This window comes from Melozone crissalis, unplaced genomic scaffold (assembly GCF_028551555.1).
Source record: "Melozone crissalis strain CALT ecotype California unplaced genomic scaffold, PUWL_Pcris_2 ptg000007l_1, whole genome shotgun sequence".
NCBI classification, from domain to species: domain Eukaryota; kingdom Metazoa; phylum Chordata; class Aves; order Passeriformes; family Passerellidae; genus Melozone; species Melozone crissalis.
This window is the reverse complement of record NW_026535785.1, coordinates 6,255,092-6,273,935: the sequence shown is the minus strand read 5'-3', so window position 1 is coordinate 6,273,935 and position 18,844 is coordinate 6,255,092. Positions and strand designations below refer to the sequence as shown.

At 36.8% G+C, this 18,844-nt stretch overlaps 1 protein-coding gene across 1 annotated transcript in view; it reads left to right on the top strand.

The window, feature by feature from the left end:
• Positions 1 to 18,844, top strand: part of WWOX (WW domain containing oxidoreductase) — a 473,991-nt gene that overhangs the window by 27,428 nt on the left and 427,719 nt on the right. The window lies entirely within an intron of this gene.

The window sequence follows — 18,844 nt, the reverse complement described above, 5'->3', positions numbered from 1 at the left end:
ACTTCTACTCTCATAATTCTCTTTACATTCCAATATCTGTTACACGTGTATTAAAAAAAAATTCTAAAATGTAATTTTAAAAGAAGTCACAGTATTTTACTATTCCTTAATTTTTTCCTCCAGTCAGCAGAATTTTATACATAGAAATGTTGAAGTGATCTTTTTGGTAATTTGTTTCTTTAGCACAGCCCTGCTGTTCTTAATCTGGAAATGTGAGTCACAAAATCCCTACCATGCCTAAAGCTTTATAATAATACTACTTAAATGCAGTTTGAGCTTTTTAACAAAAAAAAATTTAAGAACCCCCCCCCCCCCCCCCCCCCCCAGACAGTAACAGACCTCAGGATAACCCCTTTAAAAACTGCACTTTATGCTTGGTCTTCAATTAGAAGTCACTAGGAGACACTGTGTGCTCAAATATATCACCAACCTGTCTGGGGATTTCTGTCTTTATAAAAAAGTAGACTTTGTACATTGACTTGAGTGTAGCTTATAGGATGCAAAGTCTGGGTTTTCTTTGATAATTTGTATATTTAGTGTAACTTGGGTTTGGTCTTTTCCTGAAGCTTTCTCTCTCAGAATGTGTTTTATAAAACCCTTTAATGTTGCTGACGTTGAAAACTTATTTACTGTGGTACAGATAGATGTGTTCTTACATTGAGTGAGTTCTGCTGTCACTGGATTTTTAGCTGTGAGTGCTGGGAGAGGAGGAATTAAAGTGTCTGGATAAATGTATATATATTTTAAATCATCTTCACAATTAATCTGATTGTAACATAAGCTTGTAATATATTCCATTAATGAAGAAGACAAGCTTAGCTTATGGTAAATACAGTACTAAGTGTTTATAGTGCATTTCATATTTTACATGATTCCGTTTATAATTCTGCTTATCTTTTCATTCTAATTCCCTAAAGAATGTATAAAAGAACCCCTAAAGAGAGTAATTACTGCTCTATTCCTTAACCAAGGCTCCTCTTGCAAAAAGAAATCTGAGCAGCTTTTTAAAGAAGGCAGTTTTAAATAAAAATGCAAATAAGCTGCTTTGTAACCACATTAATTACCCACCTAGCCTCTTATTACCGTGTTTGTATTGTTTGCAAACACTATTTACAGTGGTGTGGAAATTACCATTCCTGGGCTGGAGGAGCTGTGCTGGTGGGTTGTGCTTTGGACCCAATTAGAGTGAGCCCTGTCTGCAGCGGGCTCGGGGGAGCAGGAATAGCCTTGCACTGTCAGAGCAGGCATTAGCTGGGCTGCACAGCCCTGCCTCGTAATTATAGCCCTGCTCCTCTTCTGCCTCTGCGTGCCTGCCACTCTCTGCATGCTAAAACTGCCTCACTCATGATTTAATGTGCACTCTGATAGTTGTTTTTTTTTGTGGAAGTCGTGGTAAAATGTGGTGGGTGCTTTTTGTCGCCAGATTAGTTCTTTGCTTTAATTTTTTTAAAAAGTAAAATACTCATGCTTTTGTGTTCAGGATGTTACACATTTCCATTAATCCCATTTTCACATTAATCCCTCAACTTTATTATTTTAGCAGCAGAAGTGAACAGGGTGGGCTATCTGTTGGTATTGCAGGCAGTGTTAGTGGGCAGTGATTGCAGCTCTTCCAGCACATTGAAGAGACAGAATGCTTCATAACAAAACACACTCTCACTTGTCAAGTGCAGTGCACACTTGTTGCTAACCTGGTGTGTGTTGTGTTCTTGTCTTGGTTTTCTCTGTCACAATTCTAAAATGGGCCTTTACCCTAAAAATTGCCCAGAAAATAAAACAAAACCAAAGAGGTGATTCAGCATTCATGTCTTTGGACTTATAAATGTTTTTCAGATCCCAAAGAATTTGATTTGATGGGTCATAGAGCCTGCAATGTTCAGAATCAGTTTTTTAAGATTTGTTTTCTTAAGCTTGTAAGCAGTCTATCAATACGGTTAATGAATCTTCTGAAGTACAGAAATACATTTTGGTTGAGCTCAGCATAGGGAAGAAAAAGGTAGAGAGATTATTTTCTTCCTGCTTGTGGATCTGCAGTGATGTGGCAGGGTGATAATGTTTAAAAGAATCTTGATGGTAAACCTAAAAATCTTAAGGTCTTACTGTGACACTAAATGTAGTAGAGCAGGAAAACAGTAACTCTAGGATGGTGTAGTACAACTGCAAAATTGTTATGCATTAAAAAGAAAGGAGAAAAATGAATAAAAAGTGGTTGCAGGATCACTTGCAGTTTTAGTAGTGACAAGGGACTAATGTGAGGGCATCAAAAGAAGCACTGACTTGTTTCATGATCCACAATAGCTTATAAAACTGAAGATAATTATCAGGCTTATATGACTACAGAGCAGCATAAGTGACATAAAACAAGCATAGCTGGAGCTCAACAGGAATGCAGGAGGTGTCTTGAAAACAGACTTGCTGAGTAGAGTGCTCAAAAAGTGCTAATAATTTATGTGATTGTCAATTATATTTGTAAAACTTTTATTACCATAAAGCCAAAGCATCATACTTTTTGTTTCATTTACTGTCATTTCTAATTTCTCCTCATTTTTAAATTCCCTTTTGTCTTAATAATCACCTTTGGAGGTGGTGTGCTAAACTTGTTCTTTCCTCTATATCATTGGGGGTCACTGAGACAGAGTATTACCTTCAACAAAAAAATTTGCTTATCAAATAAAAGGATGGGATTAATGCAGCAAAATGAGCATTTGGGGTAGGTTTTATTACTTTGTTTTTACTACAGCCAAGCAAAATAGGCTTTGAACCAACTTTGGAGTCAGTGGGCACAACTGAAGGGACTTGAGGCTCTTAGACATCAGAGAACCCCTGAGAGTAGGTGGGAAAGAAAGCACAAAATCCAGTTCAGGGAAAGTTTCAGTCTGCACCTGTATTCTGCTTTGAATGCTGAGATGTTCTCAGGAATTGTTACTCTGCTGTTTGGAAGGAGCTGCACACTGCCTGCAGCTGCAAAACAGGACATCAGGAGATCTGGAGTGGTGCTGACCCTCTCTGTGACATTTATGCCTTGTGTGGTCAGGGAGATTTAATGTTTTTTCCTCAGTTATACCAGCTTATAAATTTAAGGAACTGTTCATTAATGTCGTCATGTTTAACATGTTATGGCTACAAACAAAGACATGAGTGTATGTACTCATTTCTAATTAATTTGTGCAATTATGTTTTATAATCTAGGTGTTTGCAAAGCAGAACATAGTACACCCCATTTACTGTCTGCTGTAGCTAATAAAAAATAATAGAATGAAATAAATCTTGAAACTAACTTTAATTGTAAGTATAGATTAGTTGTAAATTGTATCTTTGTTATGTTTATTTTTAATTCTGCAGTGTTGCAGGTTTGTAGAGCATCCCAATTAGTGTAGTTATTCACAGTAATGATGAGTTAATTGCTGTAAATGCTGAATGGTATTTCAGTGACAATTTAAATACAGTACTGAGATACTTTTTAAAAATGTAGGACTGGAAATAAAGGGAAAAAGGAAATGGTGGCAATAATGAGACTGGTTAATTTTATAAAGATTTTTTTCAGCATTCAAAGTGATAATCTAGGTAAGATGATTAAAAATACATGAAGAAGAAAGAAATGCAACATTTAAAAATGAAATCTTGCCATCTCAGCTAATACCATTATAAATAAGAACACAAACGAGATAACACAAACTGTGTATTTCACCATGCACTTAAGTATTAATTAAGAACATTTGATTGAGCTCATCTGAAATGGATTTCTGTTTTTGCAATGCTGTTTGTGTTTTCCTGCCAAAGCCTCTCTGACTTCCAGCTCATCCTGTGCAGGTTGGGAGCCCTCCCTGGCTGTGGTGCTGCTCTGCTGTCAGTGTCAGGTGAATTCTGTGAATGTTTAAAGAGTAGAGTAATGTTTAAAGTGCCTCTAGCTTAAGAGAGGAGTGTTTTCCCTTCTGATGAGCTGTAGTAAATCCTCCCACTTGAAAAGCTGTGGAGTATACCTGTGAGAAAGGAGCTGGTCCTTGTGTTTCCCTGAGCATGCACGCTATGAGAGATATTAATAGCATTCTTCAGCAGTGTCCCACTTAGAGGAACTTTGAAATGAAAGATTTCATTCTGTCCTGGTTAAATTAACCTTACATTTTCCTCTGAAATGGCATGACTACCTAGAGAAAATTTGAAGTGTACTATGTACTTTCACACTGCAGGGGGGGAAAATGGTATCCAGGGTAGTATTTATGCATTAAATATTTATTTTCCAGTTCAGGATTGGTTGAGTGCAGATTTGGTAATGGAAACAGGTGCCATGTACTTCTGTGTTTGATGACCTTCTTAAATAATCAGCGAAGTATTAAAACTCCTTGAGATATTGTGGCATAAGTGATAAGTTGGATTTTTACATGCAAAAGACTTTATAAAGCATCAGCAGAAATCTGTTCCTTTCAGTTCTAAGAATGGTGCAGTACAGGAAAAGCTCTTCCAGTCTTTTGAGGGAATTTTTGGAGCCTTCCCCCACGCCAGGAATTCACTGAGGGAATAAAGCTGAGAACAACAATGCACAAACCTGAAAGTCACAGACATTCAGGTTCATCTGTTTGGTCCTGTCCTGACAGAAATCATTACGAGTTTGATAGATTTATTTATAAAGACTTGCTTCAATATTTAAAGTACATCTATTCCAAGATTCCTCATTTCAAGCTCGGCTGTGGATCAAGATGAAAGAAAAATTAAATTGTATATTGAAGAGCTGTTAATTGAACTGCACTGCATTTAGCAAGGGAGCATCAGCTTCAGGCAGTCAATACTACAGAGAATTTTTAATGTACTGTATCACTAGATTGTCAGTTTGTATTGGAGAATGCAAACAGACTGCTTCAACTGATGATAAAGCCCTGGAAACTTCTAAGTTGTTGAGGGGAGAAAATGTTATTTTGCTTTGATATATTGTGACAAAGGTGTTGATGGAAGCAGGAACAACATTTTTTTTGGTGAATATTATTTGAATATCAAATTCTGTTTTTAGTGGGTAAAGATTGGGTACTGATTTTTCTTTGTGGGAGAAAACCAAGTTCCTCAGAACTCTTGGACTGGCACAAATGGTACTTTGCAATTTGAGCAGCTCTGAAAGTCTCATTTAAAAATATTAGTTCTTTCCAGATATAATTCTAAAAAATAGCATATCAAAAAGCTTTAGAAATGCTTTAGAAAAATGTTATCTTTTTTTCCTTAGGCAGTGTTAATTTCTTTTGTAGTTAATCTTTTGCACTGGAATTTAGTACATTTATAGTTAAAGATTCTTTTTAGCAGCTGAATTATTTAAGCACGTCTTCTGGGGTAACATGGTCTGTTTGGTGTTAAGTATGAAATACTTTTTATTTCATTTTCTTCACTGATAAAAAAGAAATAACTAGAGGCATTTGTAGAACCAGAACAGATTTAGGACTGTGGTGTTAGATTGAAGATGTACTATTCTAAGACATAGCCTGTTACAGTTGTCATACTTTGGGATAAAATTCTTCCTTTTGGTGTTCCTTACAGGGCTTAAAGTTCACCTTCAGAAAAAGCAAAGCAAGTCTGAAACTTGTTAATAATTTAAAAATGTCAGTCTGTGGTGTTTTCCATAAATGTGGTAGGTCTTAAGGAAGTGGTAAAATTTAAAAACTCCATATACTGTCTTGTCTCTTGAACAGAAAGGTCTTTCATAGAGGTTGGGTTTAGTCTGGTTCTTCTGGGTTCCTCTATGGCATCTGAGGAGACTGGGAGTGGCTTTTTTGTCAACACAAATATTATGCAGTAGAAGAGAATTTTCATTTGTATAAAGGAATTTATTTCATTAGTATGAAAACATTAATGGCTTCAAAAGACCTCATTTCCCCATGGAACTGAAATCTCACCAAACTCGTGAAAGTCTTGTGACTCCAAAACCAAAATAGAAGAGCAAAATCCACTATTTGTAAGTGCCTGACTTTGCTTCTTAATTTTGGTGTTCTACAGACAAACTTTGTGCAGAGCTGTGAGGAGGTCAGAGGTATTTAAACAGATTTAATCCTGTAGCTGCTCTCCCTGCTAGGATGATGTTGCTGAAGCCAGAATTGATGTTGCTTGCATGCTGTCAACTTACTGTTGCATTTTCCAAATTTTTCTAATTGTTTCCATTTAGTAAAGTCTGGGAATATTTCTCACCATGTGAAAAATTGCAAGAAGGGGGGTACTGCATGTTCTGAATATCCTGGTATTTTGCCTTAGGTATCAAAAAGTTAAGGTCTAGATCAAAGGTGTGTATTTGATTCAAAGAGTATCCTGTAAATATTTGAACTTAGACTAGTGTGCTACTGACTATATATTTAGAAAGATTACAATTACTGAAATGCTACACCTAAAAGCTGTACAAAAATCCCCTAATTCATATTAGAAGGTATAATTTTAATAGCTAAAATACTTGTATGCAATTCAAGTTAAAATAATTTTGTTGCATGAATATTGCTTTGAATATTTGCTTGAAACAGTAATGTAGAGCAACATATTCAGTGGCTTTGCTACACTTGTCTGAGACAGTGTTTGACAGCATGAATACATATGGTAATGTTCAAGAATCCTTTACATGACAGCTTGACAATCAGAGTAATTAAGATAATTCTCCAAAGCTCTGGAAAATGCCATATATCAGAGGTCAGCTTGAAATCGTGCAGAAATAAACTAAAATTCTTCAATTTTAGGGAAGATCCTGTATTGTCTGTGTAGTGCGTAGTTGTCTGGTATGAGGGCCTGATTCTGCGAGCCATTGTAGTAGATTTAGTGTAGGATACATGGATAAATCCATTAATATAACTGAAAATTTACAAAAAAAAAAAAAAAAAAAGCACTTGTGATGGCCAGGAACATGAGGTCTTCACAATGAGTTCTGTTTTATTGTTGGAAGAATGGAAGATTTTTTTCTGTGGAGCAAGGTTAAGTTGGGTGGCTTCCCTGTGACTCTAAGGTAGTTAAAGTTTAAATGTTAATAAGCTTCGAGAAGATGTGCATGCATTTCCTTTTTTTTTTTTCCTATTAGACTACCAGTTAATTTGTGCAAACTCCTCATCTCCAGGCAGTCTGATTAAAAAAATGGTATATTTCCTGTTTCTTTATGCACTGTGTAGCTGCATGAGGCAATATCTTTAAAATGTAAAAAAGCCTACAAAATGCACAGTCTGATAACAACAACAAATCTAATCTAAAGTGACAACTGGGAGACTTTCCCAGACGTTTTTCTCTTTAATGTAACATGACTTTAAATTGATGCAGCCCCTCAGTGATTGAAAAACTCTCAGAGCTTGTCTCCCATGATTACATTTCTGATCTGTACAACTTAATTTTTTAACTCGGTGAATCTCACTTTTGCGAGCGAGCAGTTTGTCTCTGTTTTCAGAGGGGGAGTCTCATGGAGGCATAAGCAATGGAACAGTAATCCTGTGAAAAGTATATTCCTGATAGTCATCCTGGCCAGAAACTTGCACTTGTTCTTTCTCTGAATGATCCAGAAGTCAGGTGGTGGGTAAGGCACTGTATTGAATGCTGATTTGTACTTACACAGTGAATTCAGTGTTACATTAACGGAATTAAGAGTAGCCAAACTTTGGGTAACTTCCCCCCTCTCTTTGTTACAACATTTTAAATCTGCTTAAGGTACTTATTATCTTCAAATTTGGTTCTCTCTTTTGAAATTTTTTTAGAAATTATTTTTGAGTTTTATTGTACTGGCATGTGTTACACACTACCTTAAGCAAACAAACAAGCATAAAACCCTGTTAGGGTTCCTGAGATGCTTTATTGTGAAACAAGTCACTTCAGATTTAGTAATGAACTGACACAGTATATTTTATAGTGGGAAGATATGGAGGATAAAATGACAATATTTTTAATCATTATTCCAATATAAGTTGTATTGACTTCTGGGTTTCTTGTTATAATTTAGGTGATTGATTGTAAGACTTTAACAGATCTACTTAGTGAATGTGAAAGAAGCATCTCCTCTTTGCTCGAGGACACTTTCTGATATTTTCCTGTCCCTACTGCAAACCTCAGCCTCTGGGCAGATGGGGCAGCACAGTCAAGGCAAATATTGGGGCTGGGTTTGCCCAAATGGGATGGAATGAGGCACCTGCAACTGGGAATGTGGGCAAGGAAGGGTGTCTGGAGCTGAAAGGAGAGCAGGAAAGTAGAGCAGGCAGCACATGGGAAAAGGACACATTAGAAGGTCAAAACACTCACTTGATACTGGCCACAGGTTTTGTTTGGAATATAGCTGGAAAACCAAGAACTGGTTTGTAACTTCCATAAATGGTTGAAAATTGCTTTTGTTTGATAACCCTCATTTTATCCCAGCTTTCTCTTGGTATATTTCTAGTACAGAAGTACATAAATTCTCATTTACCTTTTCATTTACCTTTAGAAATGTATAAAGATTGAAGAATGATATATGTATAGCAATACTTTATAATATGCATAACTGCTCCTGGGCCTGTTTTCTAGATCTGTGTGCAGGAAAAATGGTTGTGTGTAAGAAGAAATGTCCTGTGGTCAGTTTTGTAGTACAAATTCTAAACATCTGTTATTTATTTCTTCATTGCTTCTCTCAGAAGCAGAAAATGATGCCCATGGGTAGATGCAGTGGTTGGTTGATATCAGCTGGAAATAAAAAGAAATAAAAGCCTTTGAAATGTAGTAGCTGTGTTTTATATGAGTGATGCATCAAACTGTGTTGTACTTATGAGATTGTGCCTGACTTATGCCAGGGCAGAGAAATTGAGGTTTCAGAAGACTGTGGATTTAATCCATAAAAGAGTGGACAATATGCAGGACAGGCAACAGACACAACAGATAAACTTTCTGCAGGAGGAAGCAGTGAGGTGAATGTTGTAGTCCTTAGGAACAATTCAGCTGCCTTGATTAAAGCTCTGGAGGTGCTGGAGGAAGAAAAAGTGGAATAGCAGTTCTTTTGTAACATCAAAGTTTTGGAATAGTGCAGTAGAATGTAAACCAGCTGAAAATTTAAGATATCAATTTAAGATATCTAATATTATCTTTTCCATAAGGTCTTGTAATAAAGCATTTTATTTGACACTTTTGTTGCTTGAACAGAAAAAAGTACTATTTTGTGATCTGTGTCTTAGGTGTATGTTCTAATGATGAGGATTTCAATCTTGATTTCAGATCCTTCCTTTAGTTTAGTTTGCAAATGACAGCAGGTTGTTTCTGGTTTAAGATGGTGAGTTTCATTGATGGAAAACCAATGAGACTGTAATATTCTGAAAATCAATAGTCCTGATAGTGATCCTGGTCAGCAACCAAGATCCATCCAGGAACCATGACCTACTTGTAAGAATATTATTTCACAGTACAGCTAAAGTTAATTAATAAAGCCATCAGGACAGTGGTTGAACTGCCAAAATGGTCAAGTCATTGGCCAAAATAAACATGGATCTAGAGACTTCCTGACAGGCATCCTCAAACACCTGGAAATTATAGCCATGCAACCATATCAGAGTGCAAATCTGTATTACAAACTAGTCAAACCACTTCATCTGTTCAGTTGTATAAATCTGGTGTCCATAAGTCATAGGTAATTTGTTACCAAAAAAGTCCAGTTCTGTTTGTAAGAAAGAAGCAAAATCTTTGCCATCTGCAGAATGATTTTTCAGGATCACAACTTTTTTTTTTTTTTTCCTTAAGATAAAGTAAATATGTTCTGTTGTATTTAATTTGTTTGAGAAATTGAACAATTCACTGTTTAATTGGCTTTTTTTCTCTGTGACTTCTGCTTTATTTCAGTATTAGCTGTTCTCTTCCTGTTGCCAGTTTGCTAAAGCTCCATTCTGGTGGGGAAAAGAGCTGGAGAATCAACATTGCATGTCAATTAGTTCAGTCATGTCTTTGGGATCTGATTCAAATCATGTCCAGTTCATGGATTGGACTCATGGAATCCATATTATGTGGAGTTGGAATGGATTTATTTTTCTCCCAGTGCCAAACAACACTGGAATTACTTGCAATTTTATTTTATTCTCTTTCCATGCCAACTTCTGGTGGAGGAATATTTTCAGGGAATATGAATAATTGTGATTCCTACCTTTGTGCCCATCTCTAAGTCCCCCACAGTTAAAAGAGCTCTTAGCAGAGCTGTTTCTGGTGGTGAGCTGATGCAGATCCTTGCACACAGACTTTCTCCATCCTGTCTCTCATCCTGGATCAGCAGCCTGTGGGGTTTGCATTCTGAGACCTCACCCAACTCATCCTTACCAAGGTGACTGTGGGTTTATCTGGCTTCACCCTCCAGGATATTTTTAATTAGATATAAAGGAATGAATATATTACTTTAAGTTATTTTGATGAAAGAATTCCTGCACTGTCATTAACAATGAGTTAAATGAGCTAAAACTTCCCTCTAGTTCCCTCTCTTTTGATGAGGAAACAAAGCAGTTCTTTGCATGATTAAGATTTGTGGCATCACGCCTGAAATGAGAAACCATAATATGTACTTTATAATTTGTGTAGGTTTGTTTAACTCCTACATGACCACTCTTCTTTTTGTGCCTATTTTTACAGCTGGTTTTGTTATGTTTTCCTTTGATTGAGACACTGACATCATAAGTTTATCTCTGTTTTTATTTTTCCTTTATTGCTAAGAAGGTTTATTGATTCCTTAGGCACCTCAAAAGGAGTTGACATTGACAATTCCTGAGGCTCTTTAGAAACTTCAGATCTGGTTGGTTTTAGACCCATTAAACTCAATATGAATTTTTGATAGTTAGTGATGATTAAAACTTACAGCAAGGTGTGTGAAAACATGTGGAAAACCTCAGGGCAACAAGATTAGCCCTTCAGTCATCTGAAATGTGCCAGGAGCTCAGAAAGCTGATTTCCAGTAGCAGTTTTACAGTATTTTACTGACATTACCATGTAGCAGCAGTTTGAACAACAGACACAGAGAAGAGAAGCAATACAGGTTATTTGCTCTTGGAGAAAGATGATTATTCCAGTGAAAAAAGAAAGGGATTAAATGTTGTTGTTGATAGAGCTCTTGGCTGAATCTCAGAATATATTATTCTGTAACAGCATGGTTTGGGTTGTTGACCTCTTCAGTATTTCTAATTGTTTCTGCAATAATACCTTCTCACAGAGTTTAGGCAAAAGAGGTCTCCATGCCAAGTGTCATATGCCAAATAAAATTATCAGATGGTCTTTAATATAGTGAGACATTTTATAAGAAAGGTGTAATCATTTGCCTTATGGATTTGAAATTGTCTCTATTCTAATTTCAGCCTTGCAACCATGAAAAATGATTAAATATTGCAAGATTCAGAGTTTTCTCAGAAATGTTGCGGATGCATCATTAGATCCATCTTTTTTTTTTGTGAATGGAAATTGATTCCTGTATCTTTGAGCTCTGGGTTCATCCTGCATCATTTTGAATGTCTGTTTTGGAACAACTGAGGTGCAATATTTGGGATCAGTGGGTTGTTGACATGGGATATTTCCTGTTGGCTTTAATTCAGTCCTGAGCACAATAAAAAGCACAATAATTGGCTTGAACTGTGGGTCTGAAGATGGCAGGTTATTTAAAATATTGGGTAACACAAACTGGAACACCAGTACCTTAAGAGTAGCAAAGGTGCATATTCTGCTAAATAAACTTCAGTAATTACTTTAGGGGCTTTTCCTCTGCAACATTGTAATTTTTCTAGTTTATATTCTTCACAGACTGCTGACCACAGTGACAGTTTTGCTGTTCTTGTATAAAATAACTCACACATGTGTGCACCTGGTCTTCATTACTGTTGCATTGCATATATGGTAATGGCAGAATGGGAAATTTTCTTTTCTGATTTCTGCTGATGACGCCTTGTTTCAGGCACAGCACTTTACAAATACATTGTTCATTAAGTGTCAGTATCCATTAAGCAGCACTAACAGGCAAAAGGACTGTACAAAACACTCTCATCATTTCCATAACAAGAAAGTATTTACTATAAAAGACTAAAAAACCCCAACACACCTGCTTTAACTTTTTTTGAGCTGTCAACAACATGAACATTCATGTTTTACCTTATTAAGGCAAATATATTTGCAGTAACAAGGCATAAATATGTAAAAAATCCCTTTGAAAAATGTTATCCCCCGTAACATTATATTCATATACTTATGAGTTTAAGGTTTACTGACTGAAAACCTCACTTCTAAAAAGTTAATCTTGAAAGTATAATTACAGGTGTAGTGATTGAAATCTATTTTTGGCTGAGCTCAGTTTCATCTTGTGGTATGCTATGGCTAATTTGACCCACTGCGTTTTAGAAAATCTTTATTCTCACTGATTCTGGCGTTTTTGCAGACATTTTTGCCAGACATGTGTGACTGTGAGAAGTTACCTCCAAACCTCCAGGTCACACATCAAACAAAGGCGGCGCCTGGCTGGCTAAAGGCCGGGGAATGTGGGACCTGTTGTCCCTAGAGGGATGACCACAATTCCTGGATCCATAGGGCATCTCCTCACTCCCAGAGAGGAGCCCTGGCTGCAGCTCCAGGAGCTGGCGGGGCTGGGCTGCAGTTTTTAAGCAACGCTGGGTTTGCTCTCTGTTCCATGCAGAGATGAGTGGTGCTCCAGCCAGGGTTTCTGTGTCACCACGAGATGTCACTCTTCTGTTAGAAAAAAATCTATCCAGTGGCACGAATATCTGGAAAATAAATTATAGAGCCCTAAAAGGTGAAAATACAGGAACCTAAGGAAGAATATTCTTTAATGTCTTCACTTGGATTATGTTCTGTTTAAGTAGGGACAATGTACAGGCATTAACATCACTATTTCCAGGTTTGTTAGTGTTCTAGTTTTTCAAGCTGGAGGGACTGTAACAGGATTTAATTAGTTTAAAAGTCAGCAAATATTTGGGCTTGCAACATGGCAGCTGAGATGGATCAGTCGTTGTTGTAATCTTATTTACAAAATTAGAAGATGCTTAAATATCTGTGCCATGTATCCTTGCGGAGAGGGGAATGTGGAAATCCCCAATGTCTGTCAGGCACAGTCCCCACTGCCATGGAGCAAGAGTGACATCCTGTGGGAAAGGTTTAAAAGGGACACAAACAAAAGCCTGGAGCCATCCTGGACCCGGCTTGGATTTGGCCATGGCGTCTTTTTATGTTTTGAATCCAGCATCTCAAAAGTAAATTAATATCCACTGTCAGCTGCGATTAGAACATCACAGCTTTCTGTGCTTTAGTTTACACTGTTTTGGGGTCCTGAATTATTGATTTGCATTGCAGGAGTGCTCATGTTTTACTTTCATCAGAGCCCAAAAATTTAGAGCTTTGTGATACAATTTATGATTATATGGTTTCCTACTGTGCTAGGACATGTTACACATGCATTTTCCTCTAAAACTAAAGATAACACGTAGGTTATAGTATATCTTTAAATGGTATCCAAGTACTCAATTTAAATTATCTTTTAAAATTATTGTTTAAATTTTAAGTAATGAGAAAAATATTTCTTATATTTTTGGCCAAAAATTTATGTATTATATTTAACAGAAATGTGAACTCTGAACTTTAAAACCTGGTTCTGATAACAGAAGTAGTGGCAGAGATTCCTGTATTTGTAGCTAGATGTAAAATTATATACTTGTACAACAAGATTGCAACAGAAATTAAAGGAATTGGAACAATGTTTTTGGAATGATGTGACTTTGGCTGCAGAGTAATCCAGATGCTTCTAATTTAATCTCTTTATTAGCCTTTTTTTAAAGGCATGGATTGAAAAACTCTCTGGTAGTTTTAAAAAGAGAAGTATTTACACCTTGTATTGTAATTCACTGCATGTCTTGCAAGAGGAAATATAAAACTAATATTTCTGTGCATTTTTTCCTGGTTTTAAAAATAGAGATGGATAAAATTGCAGCCCTATCCTCATGTGAAAGGATTATTTGCACATCTGTCCAAGGTTAGTACCTCCTGTGTGGTTATCAGCATCCTTCATTGTGCTTGCTGAAAAAGGGCCAGATGATGAGTGGCTCCTTGCAAGATTAACTTTGTATTGGTAGTCATTAAACAGTGGGAATTTCTACAAACTGGCAGTTTGGGATGCTGAAAGAAAGAGAAAAAAAATTGAGGAAGGAGTATTATAATGGTTCCACATACAGCATCTGGAATAGACTGGGGCTACTGGCAACAAGTGTGGTGGAACAGTTGGTGAGCAGATGTACAATAAATAACTGTCAGGAGGTAAACTGACACCTCTGATAGCCAAAACTGTACTAATCCAGGATTAACAAAGCAGTTGAAGGAGAGGTATCACTCTATTTTACAGCGAATTCAGTCCCTGCTGGGGGAAAGCAGCGTTTGTGTTCCAGCTGAGGGGTGTGTGAAGCCCAGTGGTGCCCGTGTCCCTCCTACACTGCAGTGACACCCACAAAGCTCATTCAAACCAAATCTGCTAAATGTGGCTTGAGCCATTTTTCTGGGGCGGCTTAAACATGTCATTAACTTCAAAGAGGTGAGGGGAGGATTCTTTGCACATGCCTGTGAAGGACTATAAAAGTGATTGGCAAGCTGAAATTAAATTGTGAATATTTCTGTGTAATCACCGTTAATTTGGTTTTGCAAACCCGTTCCTGGCAGATATCTGTGGGAAGCAGATGGCTAAGTTGTGTTGACTGGAAGCAGATTTTCAGATGCTTTTTGCAGAAGCTCTCTATAATTGATTTGCTGGCAGATTAAGAGTTACTCATGAGATGTGTTTTGTTTTGCTCCTCTGTTTAAAAAGTATACTGTGTTATGCAGCTGCACTTAAATTCTTGAATCAGCAAATAAAATCACTTGTGGTGAGGATCTGTTTGGGAGTATAAAAATATTTGAGAAAGACTTGAAGATTGAGAATGAGTAGCAGTAATGAGTCAAATCCTAAAGCTTCTGCTCAGATTTATGAAACATTTTTATTGAATTTTCTGTTCCAGCTGATAGAATTTCTCTGAAGACTTCAACAATTTAACTGAATAAATGTGATCATTTTCATTATATAGCACTGATCTTGTGCCTTTTCTTGTTGCTGTGGATTATTTTATCAGAGAGCTTTTTCTTTCATGTATAACCCAGTTCAAACTAACCTTATCATTCAGAGTTGTATTTTATCACTTCTGCAGAAGGAAATGGCAAAGCTGAAACTTTCTGAAATTTGCATGGATTCAAGAGGATTTGGTCAGATGGAAATGTAATAGAAGAAATTGTTAGACAACAATTTTTGTTGTCTCTGACTCTGGGTGTCCTAAGCTTAAAACTTGTTTGAGAGTAGGAGAGCATCCCAAGGCAGTGTCATATTTTTGCATTCTTCCTTAGGGAAGAATTAGAGAAGGAGAACTCTGCCTCTGTGAATATATGGGTATAGTCTTTAATTATATATGATATATTTATTTTTGCCTCGGGATCTCTGTCATGGCTTGTGCAGGCAGGATTTCAAAATTCAAGGGACATCGTGGCAGTGTGTGTTATGGTAGGAAAGCTGTGTTAGTAGCAGGATGGGTAACTGTGAGGTCCAGTGAGGGCTTGTCTTACTCCCTCTTGAACATTTAAATTGCTCTTTATTGCAGCCAAATTTCTTCTTCCCCTATGACATGAATCTGCAAATATGATATTAAAAGATTTTTTTTTTTTTTGAGGGTCACAGAATGTTTTGAATTTGTTTCTGATCCAAAGCTTTAATTTAATTTAAATTTTAATCACGTTCAAAGGAAAAACCTTAGAAGAAAATGTTTGTTTAAAGCAAATTTAATTTTTGTTTTCTTTTGTGGTTCTTCCCTCCTTGGATGATTGTGGGATTACGTGTGCCAGGAAATATTCTTCCTGTCTCGTCGGAAACCTGTCAAAACTTCATAATAATATACTAAGTACTTGAAATAATATTAGTGTTTAGCAGAAAATGGGTCTGCCTATCTGTGGAGTGCAGTAATGGATGTGCACAGCCACAGCAAATACAGGGGCTGTGGAGAAGAAAGTAATTTTAAGAAAGAAAACATACAAAGCCAAAAAAGCTCCTCGTGCAGTGCATGCTAATGAGCTGCTGCTTTTTGTGGTGAAAGGCATTAGTGTCTACTGGAGTTAAAATGGGGGCCCAATAATTGCTCTGACTCCAGAGATGAAAATCTCACTGCTCCTTGTGGCTGCAGACATGCGAGGTGGGTGCCAGTTCTTTTGCAAATCTCCTGGTTGAGTTTCAAAGGTGGTCAGACTCTCAGTGTATTCAGCTTGAATCTGTAAAGTACTTTTTGCTTTATTGTAGTTGACATTGTTCATTTAGAGGTTAGCTTCACTTTGATTGGATTATTTGTTATAAAAGATGATTCTAGATTTCAAAACTTTATAAAATATGATTTTGTGTACTGTTCCCAGCAGCCATTTAAATTAAAAGTTGACGAGGTCTTGGAGGTCTAAGTTAAACATTTTTGCATTATTTTTAACTTAATTGGAAGTTGACATACTGTGTTTTTGACCTGGTTGCTGCAGAATGCTACATTCTTTGGCAAATATTAACCACTGTGTGTGGTCTAAGTAGATATTCAGCTAACATGGACCAAGCCTTGCTCTGGTTAAAGCTATCTCTTTCCACACATTTCCTGAGCTATAATGAACATTTTTGTTAGTGTCTTCTCAAAGCGCCACAAAGCTCCAGTAAAAGTTGAACATGAATCCATTTGTACACAAAACATTTAGCATGAAACCTTTATTTTAATTCTCTTCTTTATTGCTGTGAACATTGTATTGTTCATTTTCAAAGCAAAAGATTCAAAACTGTTAAAGTAATTTAGTTCATCATGTTAGAGGTACTGTTTTTGGAAATCTTTATTTTTCTCGAGGATCAGTAAAATCAAACAATCTTTACAAATATATTACCTTCATGATATAAAATTTATCTATAAAACATGCTGGAGTTTTTTTTTTTTTTTCAGAAATCACATTTTAATCTCTAAAGTCATTGGCTGGGTCAGAAATTGCAGAATATGCTGAGCACCAAGGTTAATGGTTCTAATGGAGATAATTCTTTAAGTGAATACCTTTGCAAAGGTTTGACTCAGGGGAGAATATTTTATTGATACTACCCATATGAACTTGGGGAATATGAGTAGTTGCAATATTAGTAAGAATTCTACATGGTACTATTTATGACTTTTTAGGGAGGATGGGTTTTGGTTTTAAATGTACAAAGGCTCTTGATGTTGCTTATATTTTCTATGGGAGTGCAGACAAATTGTTATTTAGTGTCTTGTGTGTCATCATCTCCAAGAAAATGGGTTTCAGAAACCTTAATTTCATAATTTGTTTCAAAGTTGTAGCTATAGATCAAGTTTAAAATACATAATGCTTGCTCACAATGTACTTTAAAATTTTTTTAGTATCTCCCAATGCCTTTTTTTTTTTCCTTTTTGTGGTATAGGGATCTCACCCCCCTGCCCCCTTTTAATTCAGCATCTCTTTTGCCTGAACAATAAAGGCTCACTACAGATAACAGCAAAACATAAGATACCTCACAATATATGTTACATTGCAGATTAAAATCTGGCCTTCAAGGCAAAATGACTTTGCCCTTGCAGTGCAGGAGTTTCCCCCACTCCTTGGAGACAGAATTCACTCCACTGATGGGGTGGGTTTGGCTCCTGTCTCCATCAGATCCATCTCTCCGTGGTGTTTCTGGTGTCTGAGAGTCTCACACGGCTCCTCTTTATCTCCTGGTTGGTTTTGTGTTAATCTGACAAATGCTTCTTGTTTTTGCTTTGCCTCTTCCTCCCTGTCTGGCACCTGAATGCTGCTGGAGTGTGAGCCTAAAGTAGGCAGTGATAGATGAGAAGAGGAACAGGGAGATTTTCATCTTAAAATACCTTAAGGCTCAGACAGTGGAATGCACATTAAATTTGAGTCATTGGAAGGGCTGAAGGTAGAAATCCTTCCTGTGAAGGAAGAAATCCTTCCTGGCACAGGTTGAAGAAGCTGTGGCTGCCCCTGGATCCCTGGCCGTGCCCAAGGCCAGGCTGGAGCAGCCTGGGATGGCAGGAGGTGTCCCTGCCCATGAATGAGATGAGCTTTCAGGTCCCTTCCAACACAAACCATTCTGATTCTGTGATTGTTTACTTGGTATCTTTGGAAATCAGGAATCGAAATACCTTCCATTTTTCCATAAAGAAAACTTGTATGTGTTATTTGAAGATATATTTTTCTTCCTGTTGCTTGTCTGTCCTTTCCTTAAGAGCAGAAGAAAGTTTGAGATCTGCCCATCCCTTTCTCTCATGACCAGATTGGGTTTGGTTTCTGTTGCTTACCTTATTTCCAGAATTATAAATAGGATTTAAAGTTTTTAGCCTGACCTCAAATCTATACAGGGAGCAGTGGCTTCTTTGGTGCTTGCTGTCACTAAGTGTATTGCAAGCTGACCTGGCAGAAAGGACACCTGTCAATATTAGCAATTTTTTTTTCTTTTGTTTATGTGAACAAGACAATAGTCACAATTTAATTTTATTTTCTTAGCAGACAATTCTGTTTGACTGCTTACAAACTTTTTTCCTACTCCTTCTACTGAAGGAAACTACTCCTTCAGCTGCATCAAATATTCCTATTATATCTTCCACTGGTGAAATTTGTAGTTGAGATGTGCATTAATCATTCTTTTAGCAGACTGTTATATAATGTTCTTGTCTGAAAATAAATGTACAGGGTTTGGGAGACTTTCTTTTGGTAATATGTAAATATGTCAAGTTAAACCTGTCTGTTGTGTTTTCTTAGAATGGGAATATTTCTAGTAGCAGTACCAGAGAAGAAATCCAAACTCATAAAATATGAGGCAGTACTTTAT